This window comes from Petaurus breviceps, unplaced genomic scaffold (genome assembly GCF_028583685.1).
Source record: "Petaurus breviceps papuanus isolate PSGF00001 unplaced genomic scaffold, PetGlider_PUasm1.0 90633, whole genome shotgun sequence".
NCBI lineage: Eukaryota > Metazoa > Chordata > Mammalia > Diprotodontia > Petauridae > Petaurus > Petaurus breviceps.
The window spans coordinates 4,276,284-4,292,040 of NW_027187293.1; the positions used below are offsets into that span (position 1 = coordinate 4,276,284).

The window sequence follows — 15,757 nt, forward strand, 5'->3', positions numbered from 1 at the left end:
TCTCTCTCTCTCTCTCTCTCTCTCTCTCTCTCTCTCTCTCTCTCTCTCTCTCTCTCTCTCTCTCATTTAACTAGTTTTACAACAGACTTTTAAAAGAAAAATCATATGAAGAAAGGAAAAGTGATAATTATTCTACCTCACTCATCCTAAAGAGTGATGGATTCTCAATTCATTGTATATCTAGCCTTTCTGGTAATGATTCATGGGGCGCCAGACAAAAATATTTTACTTATTCTCCTTATTCCTCCATCCGTTACACACTGATAGTAATTTAAAAAAAACCCTTGAGATTTGTAAATCTAAATATATATTTATATAGTATATATAATATATGTTGTTTCAAAAATGCAGTTTTAAGCCATTTAAAATTCTCTCTGTGGCTCTCTCTCCATACACACACATACACATACACATGTACATGTACATAAATTTATATGCACACACATATCCTCATGACACCGCCTTCCTTCTTTTTTTCTTCTTCTAAAGTAACAGTCTTAAAGTGTTTTTTTTTAATATTTGGTCCAACTCTCTACTTTTATGACACTGACTTGCTGCATAATAATAATACATTTTTATAGTACTTTAAAGTTTGCTTCCCATGCATTATATCATGTTTTCCTATATTAACCCCATGAAATAAGTGCCTTTATCCCCATTTTACAGATGAGAAGATTGAAGATGAGAGAGTTAATGATGCCTAAGTCTGTTAAGCAGGATTTGAATCTAGTTTTTTCTGATTCCAATTCCAGTGCTCTATTTGGTCATGGGACTGATGTCTATACCATATAATAACTACCTGTTGATTCTGGCAATAATTCCTCCTGGATGATAACTTGGTGTCTTACTCTTTTCTCTCCCTCTATCACCCACTTCCCTGCTCCCTTTCACATTCCTATGGGTACTTTCATTAACTCAAAGCTTCTCTCCCGATACAGCCTTGACAACTAACTCTATGGACTTTTATCAAGGCTTTATTTTGTATTTATTTAGCATTTGCATATGCAGACATTTTTTGTGCTTGTAGGTGTTACTTACATTGATCTTATTCACCACACTTTTTATTATTATCATTTGATGTATGTAGCATTTTTTTTTTTTGAATGCAGGTGTGTGTGGACGCAAGCCTTGGACACATATTCTCTGTATATGGCTTTGGGCAATCACATTGACTCTCACTGTCCTGGGCAACTACCTTAAGATTATAAAATACAGAACAATTGCTAAGCTACAACAGGAAATTTTCCATACAGAATATTCTCTCTATTGATCACAGGAAGAAGGAGGAGAAGGAGGAAGAGGAAAAGGAAGAAGTAGTAGTAATAGTAGTAGTAGTAGTAGTCGTGGTAGTCGTAGTAGTAGTAGTAGTAGTAGTAGTAGTAGTAGTAGTAGTAGTAGTAGTAGTAGTAGGAGTAGGAGTAGGAGTAAAAATATATATAACCAACATAGGTAGTTAGGTTGTTCATTAAGATATGTACTTGAAATCAGGATGACCTGCGTTCAAATCCTGAGTCAGACACTTATGAACTCCAGTGGCTCCTGGCAAGTCAGTAAGTCTGTAAAATGGGGATAATAAGAACACCTACTTCACAGGGTTGTTGTCAAGATCGTATGAGATAATACATATAAAGCTTTTTGTAATCTTTAAAATATCACAGGAATACTAGCTAACACTATGTAGTTAACATGTATTTGCTAAGAAAAGAATTAAAATTCTAAGTTACCACAAGGTAAGTGAGTCTTGCCATTTACATGACTCTGAAGCAACATTTGCAATCACCATTTACCCAAAGATCCACATGGTTGTAGTTTTTGTTTATGTATTAGTGTTTGTTTTTAAGGAGAGAAAATAGGCTAGGCTTATTTTTATTTATAAAAGCCAAGTAAGCATTAGACTATTTACAGATTAGATATAGCAGAGGCCTCACAACCTAGTATTCCTTGACCCACTTTGGAATGCAAGAGTTTCACTCTCAATGTTTACGTTTGTTGCTAGAGCTAAGAAACCTGCAGACTCCAAAACAGAACTTCAAGGCATATAATTTTAAAATGTCCTTAAAAAACTTTAAAGACACTTTTGAAACACCTACCAAAAATGACATTAAAAAAAAGTATTCCAATAATAAAACCTGCCCTCATCTACATTTTTTTCTCCTATAATTATGGCTGACCAAATATACTCATATATGTGCATAACATCTACATGATTATTTATCTACATATATACCCAAATTCACATATAACATAGACACATGCACATCTATAATACACACATACATATGTATGTTATATATGCAATACACACCCACACACATGTGCATGCACATAGGCATCTTTCTAGCATTTACTTTGAAACATCCCTGGAAGTGAATATAACTCTATTTCATTTGACAAAGTGGTGTTTCATGGTTGTAAAGGGAATTCTACCCATTTGCATATAGATAAAAAGTGACTTCTCAGCTTTGCTGTGCAGACTTGTCTTTCCTGCAAAATGAAGATATGTCTGCTCTCTATTTAAAATGGAAGGAGCAAGGAAACACAAGAGCAAGTGGATTTATCAGTCTTAATATACAACTTTTTACCATAGAGTAGAATGTGGTATAAGGTATAAATACTAAATGGGACTCCTAACAGGAGTCAGAAGTAACTCTATGGTAAGACAGTGTGAACTATAATGAAGGTTTAGTTTTATAGTGCTTTGGAGTTGCCAAATTCTTTAATTCCATTACCTCATTTTATATATATAACAGCCCTGTGAGGCAGGTTAAGCAAATATTCTTATCCTCACTATACATATGAAGAAACTGAATCTCAGCATAAGGTACAGCTTTTGGGGGGGGGTGCAGGGGGAGGGGGACAGAAAAAAACACTAAACAAAATCAGTAGAACGTATATTCTATGAAGGCAGGGAATGCACCTTATGTTTGCAGCACCTAGCAAAAGATTAACAAATGTTTGCAATGAATGACTGAGTCAGAGGAACAAGAGTTCAAGTCCAAGTTCAACCACTTACTAACCATGTGACCTTGGAAAAATCACTTCCTCTCCAAATCTCAGATTCCCTACCCACAAAACGGGTATATAACAATACTTGCACTACTTCCCCCACAGAGTTGTTGTAAAGATCAAATGAGAAGATGCATTCAGGATCAATTTGTAAATCACCACATGCTATATAGACATGCGTTATTATTACTAATTATTATTAATTTCCCTGAGACCCCACTGCTAGTAAGAGACAATTCCAGAACATACCAGTTCAGATGACTTAGCTCCAATTTCATTATTTAATGCACTATATGTAATACTGCTTCTTTCATAGAATCATCTTGAACTGTTTTATCATCATGTATCACCCATTTCAAACGACATCCATATCTGACAGATTTCTAGCTTTATGTTAAAGCATTTATGCAATGGATCCGGGGAATAAAAAGGTTTGTGAAAGCAACTTAATTTCTATTAGCAAATAGCATGCACACTAATATTAACCTTCTTTGATCTTTCCTCCTTTGCTCTTGTTGGAGATGGATGGTGAGGATCAGAGAAAATAAATGAAAGATCAATGATATGACTCAGACACAGGCACTGAGAACACACCACCTGGAAGAAATAAAAAAGGCAATAATCTACCTCATTCTCCTCATTCTGTTCATGTAATCAAGGCAATGATTTCAAAGTTTATTATGATTATAACTGGCAGATTGTTTAAGCTCAAAGAAGGGTGGGAGGGAGGACATAAGTCCGTGTACTGATTCATTCATTCATTTTATTCATTTGACAAATATTTATGGGGGAGGACAAGAATGCTTCTGGCTTGGAGGAACCTGACAAAGTTTTATAAAGGAGACAGAATTCCAGTTGCACCTTGAATTTTAAGAGGTGAAGTCTAGAAGTCAAGGGCAATGCAGGTGGAGGGAATAATATGAGAAAAGGGACAATGGGAATGTGAATGACATGTTTGGGTCACAACAAATACTCCTTTTTGGACAGGAACATAAGGGGAAGTAAAAGGTGATAAAACTCAACATAGATGAATATATGAATCCAATTTCCTTCATCAGTATCACCGCAAGTGAGGTTAAAAAACCAAAATTTTAAATGGGTTGGTTAGAAACAAAAAATTCATATTTATTATCTACAAACACCTCAAAAGATGCATGGGAGAACCTTTTTGTTAAAACAATACAAATCTTACTTACTTACATATAGAATTTTTGAAAATTAGCCACTACATGGAAGATCTTTTGCAGATTACAGTTAATTCTGATTGACTGATGTGAAACACATTTCTAAGTAAATCTCATGTTTCATGATTAACACAGGGATTACAATTTACACATATACTATACTTTTCCCTTAATCTGTAAAATTCTTCTATGATGAAAAACTCCTTTCCCTCGACATAATTCATTCCTTCAAGTCTGGACAACAGATTTGCCGTCATCCCAGTCTACTCTTCCTTGACTGCTTTCTTTTCTCTCTCTGAGTTCAACTGTCTTCCTACCCATCCTGGATGTATGGGTATGATTGGCCATTTTAATGATGTCCTCACTATCCCCCTCTATTCTCTGTCCCCACCTTGTCCTCCCCTCAACTTCTAACATACATGCCTTATCAATTCTGAAACCAATGCCCCTATCCTGAGGAAAATGATGAAATCATGCTGATTTATCTGCTACAAATTCATGCTATTTGACCTTACCAATACCTCAGTAATTCAGTCATTCCTCTCTGATCAAACCCCTGCCACATTCCCCACAATGACCATTCCTAATATTAAGTACTTGTAGCCCCCAAATCATCAATAAAGTCTTCCAAACTAAACTATTTTCTATTCTCCTTCTCAACATTTCATAGGATTGTAGGTTTCAAAGGCAAAAAGAACCTTAGAGATAATCCAACACCCACCTCTTTAGGTGACCTAGTGAGTTTAAATGACTTATCCTAGCTCACATGCGTAATGAGTAACAAAGTCAGAAAATGAAATCAAATCCACTATCCTTTCAACTTTAACATACTTTCTTTAAAACATTCCTATGATTCACTCATTCTTTTTGTCTTTTCTGTCTTAGTAAAACAAACAACAAGGAACCTTTCTCTTCCCCAGAAATAATTCATCTGCCCCTGCCATTTATGCTATTTTTCCTCCTGCTTCCTTAAGGATTTTTCTGCATCAGTTATTGCTCACCACCCCCTCCCTTCTTCATCTTCAATTTATCTCCTTCCCTGTATCTTTCCTGTCTGCCTCCAAACATTTAGGTTTTTCCATTTCTGAAATTCCTTAACTTGCCACTTTTACCTCTTCAAGGGACCATTCCATCTTGGCTTCCTTTTATTGTCTACCATTTAAAAAGAGTAAATCAATATTTTCCCTTTGCTACTCACTCACACAAGAACAATTGTCTTCTCAGAATTCATAGAATTCTGTTTTATACCTTGATGAATGCATTTATTACATTATACTTTAATGGCTTTGTATAGGTAGACCTCTAGTATTTTTGGAAGATTTATGGGAAGGATATAAACCAGGGTTTTTCAGGTTGAAACATGTTGGAAGGACTCTGTAGTAGTGGAGGCAGCATCCACATTGATGAGATCACAGGTACAACGAAACAGCATATAATAGGAGAGTTGTCAGCAAATCTAGTCTTTATGAGCATGCAGAGAGTACCCTTCTGAGGCATTCTCCATGTGGAACCAGGAGCATGCACATACATTTCATGGTTCTGGTCTACTATCCACAAGGTAAAGAGGAGCCTTTTGGATCAAGAATGGAGCTGAAACTGCGGTGAATACAAAAGGCACTAATCAGCAAGGGACTATTCCTTAGTCTGACTTTTTCCTGACTAATGTGTTCTCATGAGGAGTCAAGGAATCTGCATTCAGCAGGGAGAGAAGCAATAATCTGTTTTCAGCAGGGCTGTCATAATATGGTTCATAAATGTATAGTCCTACTGTTGCTTCCGTTGCTGTTGTATCTATTCTTCCTGCTTTAAGTGAAAAAAAATTAGAGATGGCAGTAATCTTGCGAGATTCAAAAAGTCAGGAGAGAAAGCTACCAGGGTTCTGGGAGTGAAGTTCATGCTGAGTTTTTTGGCCAGCCAGTCCATCATCAAAGTCCCGAGAAACAATCTTTGGAACCCAATGCAATAGTAGCTGAGATAGAAACTCTTTTAGCTATGCCATATTTGTCTGTGAACTTGGTGGAATCAATGCTATCTAGAACCTGTATTAAGTCTGATCTCAGTCTCACCAGGGACCATAGGAAATAGGAAGACTGTATCTCTAGAGCAGCCTGCCTGCCTTCCTTCCTTCCCACACTTGCAAAGGGAACATTCTTTTGTAACACAACGTAATGGAACAGGGAAATATTTTAATTGCTGCTGACAGTAGAGAAAAAGTGGAAGCTTGAGGTAGAAGCAATAGGGAATGCTCAAACTCAAAGAGATTTGATACTCAAACCCCTGGAACCCTGAGGGAGAGATTTCCCCTTTGCATCTCCCCCCACAACTAGCACAGAGTAAGGCTTCATTAATCATTTGTTGAGTTTAAATAAGATGAAATTTAAAATGAAATAACAGTGGCCAGAGAGCTTTATTGTAATTATTTTGTTAATTATCTTTACAACATCTGAAGTTTGCTTTTTTGGTTGTTTAAATGGGAACAATATTACCTGAGTATTTATTATTTTTAGTTGTTTCAATCCCAAAAGGATAAAAGCCTGATAAAAATTTCCTTTAGCATTTTAAGAAATGGTAATATTATAAATATAGCACACATTACTTATCTGAATCTGTTGGGAAAACATTCAAGAGATATAAGAAAACCTGGCTAGTTGAGAGAACCCTTTCTACACATAGAAATATAATACAATCTAGCAGTACATCAGGTGGTACAATAGGAATTTTCCAACCACTCAGTAATGTAAATTCATATTGTACTCATAGACTGGCTGTGTCCAAAGACTTATAAGATGTTAGAACTGATAGGGATCAACAACTTAAAAATTATCTAGTTCAAACTTATAATTTTCTAGATGAAGAAACTGGGATTGCAGAGTATTTTGAAGAGAAGGGGCTGGAATGGTCATATGGCAAAGAGGGCAACAAAAGATACATTTATACATGAGAAAATGCTATAAATATGAAAGTATCCCACATTAAAATTCTTGGGACAGTTGGGGTGGCTAGGTGGCAGACTGAAACAGAGCACCCACCCTCGAGTCAGGAAGACCTGAGTTCAAATCTGGCTTCAGACACTTAGCACTTGCTAGCTGTGTGACCTTGGGCAAGTCACTTAATGCCAATTTCCCTGCCCTTCCCCCTTCAAATAAAAAGCAAAAAAAAAAAAATAAAATTCTTGGGACAGTGGTTTATCACTCTTTATGCAAGAAGATATTTTGAGTTCTGAAAATGAAAAGTTTAATTTCCTTGCTTCTTTAGCCACATGATATTTATGAAATTAAAAAAAAAGAGGTTTCTATAAATTATCACAAAATAAAAACCCTAAAATCCAGAGATAACAGGGTTACTTCATGGGCAGTTATAGGATCCTATTTTCATCTGCCATTCATAAGGCATGACATGTGTTTCCTCAGTTTGAGAAACTTAGAAGTGAAGAACAAGAATAGGACAAGACATAATTGGTTCTTGGCTAACCCTTGGATAAGCACGGTTTCCTCCATAAATCATGAAGGCTGACATTAAAATGGTGAAAACACATATTGTATGTTAATGGAAGTTTCTTCTGAAATGATTTTTCTTGATCAATTTCTATGATAAGTTCTGTTCAAGACCATAGCCAGAAAAAGTAGATTCTTTTGCTCATTTCCATAAGGGCTATGCATAGAAATTGAGCATGACAGCTGAGACATCAATGTAATGGCCTTTTAGTAAATGCAGGCATTACATACAAGTAACAGACCATGTACAGAATGCTAATACAAATGTCTACCCTCAGGGATCAGTGTTCCTAGGAAAATTTCAACATGATTTAGAAATCTATTGGTTTGAGCTAATGTCTGACAAAATAAAGAAAACACATTGTCTTTACCCTTTTAGTTGCATGTTTTGTTATCCATGGAGCAAATTAAAGTGCTTTGCTATAATAATGTTTATGCAAAGAGTAGGGTTTCTAATACATGCACATAGAGAGAAATTCTCTTTCTCTCTCTCCCTCTCTCTCCTCTCTTCTTTCTCTCTGCTCTCTCTCTCCCTCTATCTTTCACACTCTCCTCCCTTCCCCCCCACACCCCCGTCAACCCTTCCCCCATCCTGATCAAATTCTATATAATCTTTGTCCTTTCTTTATTCTTTCTTCCAACATAGTTACCAAATATTTTACTCCTTTTTTTTGGAGGGTAATTGGGGGTAAGTGACTTGCCCAAGGTCACACTTTGTATGTATGTGTGTGTGTGTGTGTTAAGTGTCTGAGGCCGGATAAAGATTTTACTTCTAAACAAAAGCAACTACGTGACATGATGGACAAAAGTGGTGGACTTAAAGCCAGGAACACCTGAATTTAAATAACTCAGAAATGGACCAACCGTGTGGCACTGGTCAAATTACTGAACCTCTGCTTCAGTTTTATCATCGGCAAACTGGTGTTAATAATAGCGTGCATCTCCCAGATATGTTGTGAGGATCAAATGAGATAATATTGTTAAAAAGTGCTTATCACAGTGCCTACCACATAGTAGATTTTATATGTATGCTTGTGCCCTTCCCTTCCATTCTCTTCCTTTCCCTATCAATCCTAATCAGTAAATAAAAAAATTATTAAGCACCTACTGGGGGCAGCTGAATGGCACAGTAGATATGGTGCTAGACTTGGAATCAGAAAGACCCAAGTTCAAATCTAGACTCAGACACTTAGTAGCTGTGTGACCCTGGGCAAGTCATTTAATCTTATTCGCCTCAGTTTCTTAACTATGGAATGAACTGGAGAAGGACATGACAAATCACTCCAGTATCTTTGGCAAGGTGACCCCATTATGAAGGGTCAGACATGACCAAATGACTGAACAGTCACAACTACAACACCCAAGCACACAGCTCAGCATACAGTAAGCACTAAAAATGTTGGTTGAACTGAACTGAATCATATTGTGCTGTCTTTAGTGATGTGAAGAAAAGAAACTTTTGAAGCAGGGTAGAACAATTAATTGCCATATGTACACTTGCTAAATGTTCTTATTTAATAGAAGGCACATAACTCTTCACCCCACACACACAGTCTTTTAATTCTCCAAAGAGAGACAATTCTGGAAATCTCCTAGCCAAACAAGTAGGGGAATTTTTTCCGCCTCCTCAGTAAGTTGGTACTAAATGTTCTGAGATCAGGCTTGAGGAAACTCCAAACAAAAATCTGATTGTTTCAGAACAGTGGGAGGTGGGGACACTCTTTGTAGAAGTGTTGGAACACCTATAGTACAGGGACACACTCTGTCCCCCTTTGTCAATATCAGGCAGCCTACCTACATTACCTCCCCAGATTTTCTTATTTTCTTATAAGCATATCAAAATGTGCCAAGATTCTGCATCTGAGACTTGCGAAAACCATGTCATATTTCATTTATAGGGATTCCATTTGGAAATGCTGGAATCAAAGGTCCTCTTTTGAATGTCACCCTGCTATTGAGAGATAAAAGGCCACCTCAAAATACAATTCTTGGTTGTAGACAATCTATGTCTAGGCCTCTAATTGCCTGGGGGCATGAGGCTTTAAGGGAAACTAAAACTCCTTGCCTCTGGCACTGGTATCCTTTTGTAGAAAGGTTTGGGAAGGAAAAAAAAAACTGAATTCATTTAAATGCAGAAATGGGTGAAATATTTTTCACTAAGGAGCAGGGCTATTTTTTAGAAAAAAAACATTTACTGAGGAAAATGGCATAAGAAGTAACAGTCTTAGAGCTGGAAGGACCTTTATAGATCATTTTTGCAAGCAAGAATCACATCTATAATGATGCCCCATCTAATTGGAGGTTATAACCTTCAGTTAAAAACTTGTTGTCAGGAATGGAAAGTTCTTTACTTTTAGACATATCCAATTCTTATTTTTTTCCCTACATACATTGAACCTGAGTCTGCCTTCAGTATAACTTCCCCTCATGTCTCCTACATTCTGGTTACTGGGGCCAAGCAGAACAGCTTGAAGCTCTTTTGTACTTGATGGCCCCTCAAATACTTAAAGGAAGCAACCAAATGCCACCTAAATCTCCACTCACTTCCTTCTTCAAATGGTGTGGTCTCTAATCTTCTCAATAGCCTGGTCCCTCCTTTGTGAGTACTCATTTGTTAATTTTCTTGCTAAAATTTCGTGCTCAATAACAAATGCTCCAGATACAGCATAACTAGATTAGAGTACAACAAGCTCAAAAGTCTGCCTTGTCTTAGACATCATACTACATTAAGATCTTTAACATGAATTTTTATTTTTTAATATGTTAAGTCTTCATTATATTCTTTCCTCTAATATCTCATCATGAGACAAAGGTAACCCTCTGCTCTCAAATGCCATTCTAGTCAAGCATGAGCTGAGAAGGTCCTATCACACTGGAAAGGCTTTAAGTATGGTTCTAACAAAATACTGTATTAACTATTACCAAAAGATGATGCTAGCTAGGTTTGGAAACACTAAATGCCAGATACCAGCCTTACTGTAATGAAATTTTAGCCAAAGAATTTTTATCAACTCTACCTATAAGGATTTTGCTATTTACATGGATAAAAGAAACACCCACTTAGAAGAAATCACAGATCTTTGAAGTCAAGTATCTCTAGTAAAACCTTGGGTACAGGGGAAAGAATGCTGACTCTGGAATCAGAGGCCTTGATACTTACCCTTTCCTGTATTTTGGGCAAATGATCAAGGAGGAAGGAAGATTTCCTCCTCATTAAAATAAGGGAGTTGGACTTAATGGCTTTTGAGGTCCCTCCTAGTCTATGTACAATCCCAAGATCCTCAAGTAGGATACAGTCTTCTCTAACCTTAGACAAGTTTTTGACCTGAAAGTAGATTCATGAGGGAGATAGCAACAGACCTCAAACCATTTTATTGGTGAGGAAGCAGCTCCTGAATACTCAGAAACAAAAAACAAAGCCCTGAAAATTTCAGTCAATTTGCTTTATGAAAGGAAGGAAGTACTCTGATGCAAGGCAAGGCAGTGTAGGAGAATAAACACGAATCTGAAGACCAGGACTTGAATCTGGTTCTGCCACCACAGACTTCTACTTTCATGTACATGATTTTAAATTCATAATAACTAAAGTTAGTAATGCAAGTAGTGTTTTTCTATTTTTATAGATAAGGAAAATGAGACTTAGAGATGTGAACTGACTTGTGAGTTACTTAGTGAGAAGAGAAGCTTGGATTCCAACCTAAACTTTTAAAAGCTAAATTATATTTTCTTAACCTGGGATCTGCGAACTTTTTAAAAAATATTATTTTGATAACTTTATTTTAGTATAGTTTCCTCTGTGCTTTTATATATGTGCTTTATACATTCAGTGATATTTTCTTGAAAAGGGGTCCACAGACTGTCAAAGGTGCTCGCGATACAAAAACCGGTTGAGAACTCCTACTCCAAATATAATGAATGCTCTTTTCACTCTGCTTCCTCTCATTAGTAGGAATGTCAATTCTCAATTCAAGCTCCTGTTTCCTAACTTCCTATTCCTACCATTTTACATTTTGATATCTTTATCAAATAATGAAGCAACTGAGGACAATTATAAGTTACCTTTTTAGAGGCAGCATTACCTTCCAATGAAACAGTGGAAGAAAATAAATCTGCAGGAGGTGGGGAAGAAACTTGCCTAATATTTCATGTTTGGCTCTGTGGGTGGGTCTTGAATTCTTAACTTTTCAGCATGCCACACTTATTGTGCTCACTCCAGGTTTTTTCTTGACATCTGAAGAGGCAGTGTATCTAGGGAGTATATATTTTTGTATTTCTCCATATGCTGCTTTTTGTCTTTCTCATCAACAGACTTTGCCAACAAAACTTGTGAGTTCCACCCAAGACCATCTCTCTAACTTATGTTTAGTGCTGGCCTTGAGAAAAATAAATTGCCGAACCACTGCTGAATGCCTTCCCTTTTTTGAGAAGTGGCACCTCTCTCAATTTCCCCTCAAAATATTTATTACCTCCTATTTTACCCACATTTTTTATACTCTCAGAGGTCTCTAATTTGTTCATGATCATCTTTTTTTTTTTTTAAAGCAAAAACTCCCCTGTCATCAAATGCTATATACTTGAGAATTTATTTCACAGGTTTTCTAATGAATAATTTAGATTGATCCTGTTGACTCCTACTATTTTCTTTCCTATTTTCCTCCATACTTTTGCTTACATAAACCCTTCTCACCTTCTGCCTTCTGACTAAGACTAGGACTCAAGTCATTGGAATCACCTTCAATATTCAAGATGCAATCATTTCTTCTTTTTTACCAAGGTCATCATATCCCACATACTATGTGAGAAAAAGACCACAGGATTTTAAAATATTTGATATAATATATTAATATAATATACAATGTATCATGGTATATACAATATCTATATCCCTTACCTGCTTAGTAACAATGCAACATTTACCCAGGTATTTAAAGAGGATTTAGTATGAAGCATCATTACAAGGAACAGTGATGAACGATGAAAGGCCACAGATTACTCAACAAACTCCATTTCTATAAATATTTATCAAGCACATCTATATGCAAGATACTTTGCTTGGAGTTGGGTTCTTAGAATTCTTAAAATGCTTTTACAGTTTGCTCCTGGTTCTCCAATAAAAATAGGACATTTGCCACACTTTTTGACTCCCTACTGCCATTAAACTGGTCTCAGTCAGGGTCTTGATATTAATAGTTTTAGTTCTGTGGTCACTGAATTGGCTATCTATAGTTGTCTGCCAGCTTCCAAAATCTGATTCTCTGGCACACAAAATGGGAGTGCGAATTTAATTAGATACTTTCTTTCTCTTGTCTCTCAGTGCTTTTTCATTGAATTCATCATCGGGAATATGCTGAAACTTATTTATGTACATTGTAGATTTTCCATTTTCTTTTAGGTGATGCATAATTTTAATTCTTTGGAGAATGTGTGATGTGAAGTTGGATGAACAACTCATTCATTTGGTCCATCAGGACATATATCTTGGTCAAACACTACAGATGAATAATTCTCTGGGCAGAGATTTAAATAGAAGGAAAAGAATTAGCTGGATTGCATTAGAGAAGCTGGGCAGAACCTTTCTCTGTTATCTTTAGTGCTTCTCACAGTATCTGTCATCTAGTAGGTAATTATTAAATGCTACTTGACTGCTCATTGAAAATACAAATATGGGATAATTTACTTGATCAATACTAGCTGGCATAGAGTGTGAGAAACTTGGTAAGGATAATAGGGATATGATTGTAGTAGATATACTGTATTATGTGTTGCATACAATATATTGTAACATATAACATCACATGTTATACATACATATATGTGTGTAAAGCAATATTTTAGTAGCAAATTTTATTGTAGATAAGAACTAAAAACAAAGTAGTCATTATGGAAGAGTTGAATACACTTGTTACATGAATGCAATAGTATTTTATTGCACAATAATAAATGATGGATATGGTAGATTTAGATAAATACTGAAGGATGTAGACAAACTGTTATAAAATGAAATAAGTAGAAAAAAGAGTTTACACACTAATCACAATAATAATCTAAGGGGAAACAACTTTGAAAGACTTCAGCTTTCTGAGCAAGTTATCAAAGTTATCATAATCATGATTTCCTGGCTGTCATCTCACTATGTCTCTACTCTCTAACCATTTCCACCACACTAGACATTTGAACGTTAATCCCTCGGTCCCTTGGATCTTATAAGTCAGTTTTAACCTTTTCTTTCCAGGGCCCAAACCACCATGGCATTTCCTTGTCATCTTTTCACTATACCCCCATATCATCCACAATTTTCAGCACCCCTTTATATGTAAACTTCCCTCATTAATCTTTAAGCATGGTGAGATCAGGGATGAACTTTCTTCCTTATTTTTTTTATCCCTAGTGCTTACCACAGTTCCTGGCACATAGGAATCAACTAATAAATAATTTACCTATTTGTCTATCAATCTATCTATCCATCAATCCATCCATTTCTGATTTCAAAAGCTTGAATATATCTCACATCTCTGGGCAGAGAGGTGATAAACTAGAGAATACAATGAGATAATCCATTCTTAACCATGCCCAATAGGTTGATTTATTTTGCTCCACTCCATTTATTTTGTGGTTTTATTAGAAGTGAAGTGTTCTACTCTAGAATGATTAAGGAAGTGGGTTAATGGCTAATGATAAACATGAAAAATCAATAAAACATTTTTTAAAAGATCAGAAGTTGAGGTTTATGATTATGATGGAATACTACTATGCTATAAGAAATGAGCTCAATGGTTTTAGAAAAACATGGAAAGACTTACAAAATAATGAAGAGTGGAATGAATAGAACACTGTAGACAGTAACAGCAATATTGTTTTAAGAATGACTCTGAGTGTATAATTTATTTTGATTATTATAAATACCCAAATTGACTATAAAGGATAGATGAAGAAATATGCTATCTTCATCCAGAGAAAAGAACTGATAAATAGAAGTATGTAAAGAATAACTTTACATACATATGTGTGTGTGTGTGTGTCTGTGTGTGTGTTGGTAGCCATTTTTAGGGCATGGGGAGGAGGAGAAGGGGAAAAAATATCAAAGAAAAAAATGCAGAAAGGGACAGAAATATATATTTCTTAAACTTTAAAAAGTTATAATTCCTTATACAATCCCTTCTTCCTTGTTCTTTACATCTAGAAATGTCTATATTTGTTGATGACTAATTTTGCAATAAATAAGAAAAAAGGTATTTACTCTATGCTTCCAATGATTCCAAGCTTCACTCTAAAATTTAAACCCATTTTTTAAACACAAATATTCTTCAGGTAATAGCGTACGGCTGCAACTCATGAAACAGTACAATCTCCTGAAATAGTGAAATAGTTGGCCTTCTGTTTAACCTCTGTTTAAAGTCCAAACAAATGGTTTCTTTCCCTGGAATTTTGCCATCAGTATAAGCCAGTGGCAGTCAATAATTAATGGAAATGCTTCTACTTTCCTAGAAATGTATAAGTCATATCTACACTAAGGAACTCAGCTATATTTTCATGCTACAAACCTCAGTTCAAGACATAAAGCTTGTATTAATTAGCCTCTAAAATGATATATAATTTAAATGATAATTTAGTATTTTTAAAAGCATTTAAGATTAAAGTAAACTCTTAAAGAGAAAGAACAACATGTTAAGTCTTTATCATGCCTACTTCCTTGACAGTAGTAGGTGCCTAATAAGTTTTGGCTAAAGTTAACTGTGTCATTGAATACCAGATAACATTTCTCTATAAGTTCTCGCATCTTATACTCATGGTAGAGTTGTTTAGATACAGAAGAATAAATATCCCATGCAGCAGTGTATGGTAGAAAACACCAGATTTGGACTGAGAAGACTTGATCTAGGCTCTGCTACTTACTAGCTTACATCTTAGGGGAGTCCTTTCTTTCATCTCTCAATACCTCATTTTTTTTTATTTGTAAAATTAAGTGGTGAATTAATTGATCTCTGAGTTCTCTTTCAGCTCTGAAATACTGTAATCCTATAACTATAAGGTAAGCAATATTCTGAAATTTTCATTAAACACCTACTATATACA

At 35.6% G+C, this 15,757-nt stretch overlaps 1 protein-coding gene across 2 annotated transcripts in view; it reads right to left on the minus strand.

Annotated features, from left to right (window-relative positions):
* CHRM3 (cholinergic receptor muscarinic 3) overlaps window positions 1–15,757 on the minus strand; it is a 669,187-nt gene that overhangs the window by 98,070 nt on the left and 555,360 nt on the right. For both annotated transcript variants that reach the window (XM_069064484.1, XM_069064485.1), the window contains one exon: window positions 3,493–3,603. The gene's annotated coding sequence lies outside the window, so the exon portion shown is untranslated. The remainder of the gene's footprint in view (window positions 1–3,492; window positions 3,604–15,757) is intronic.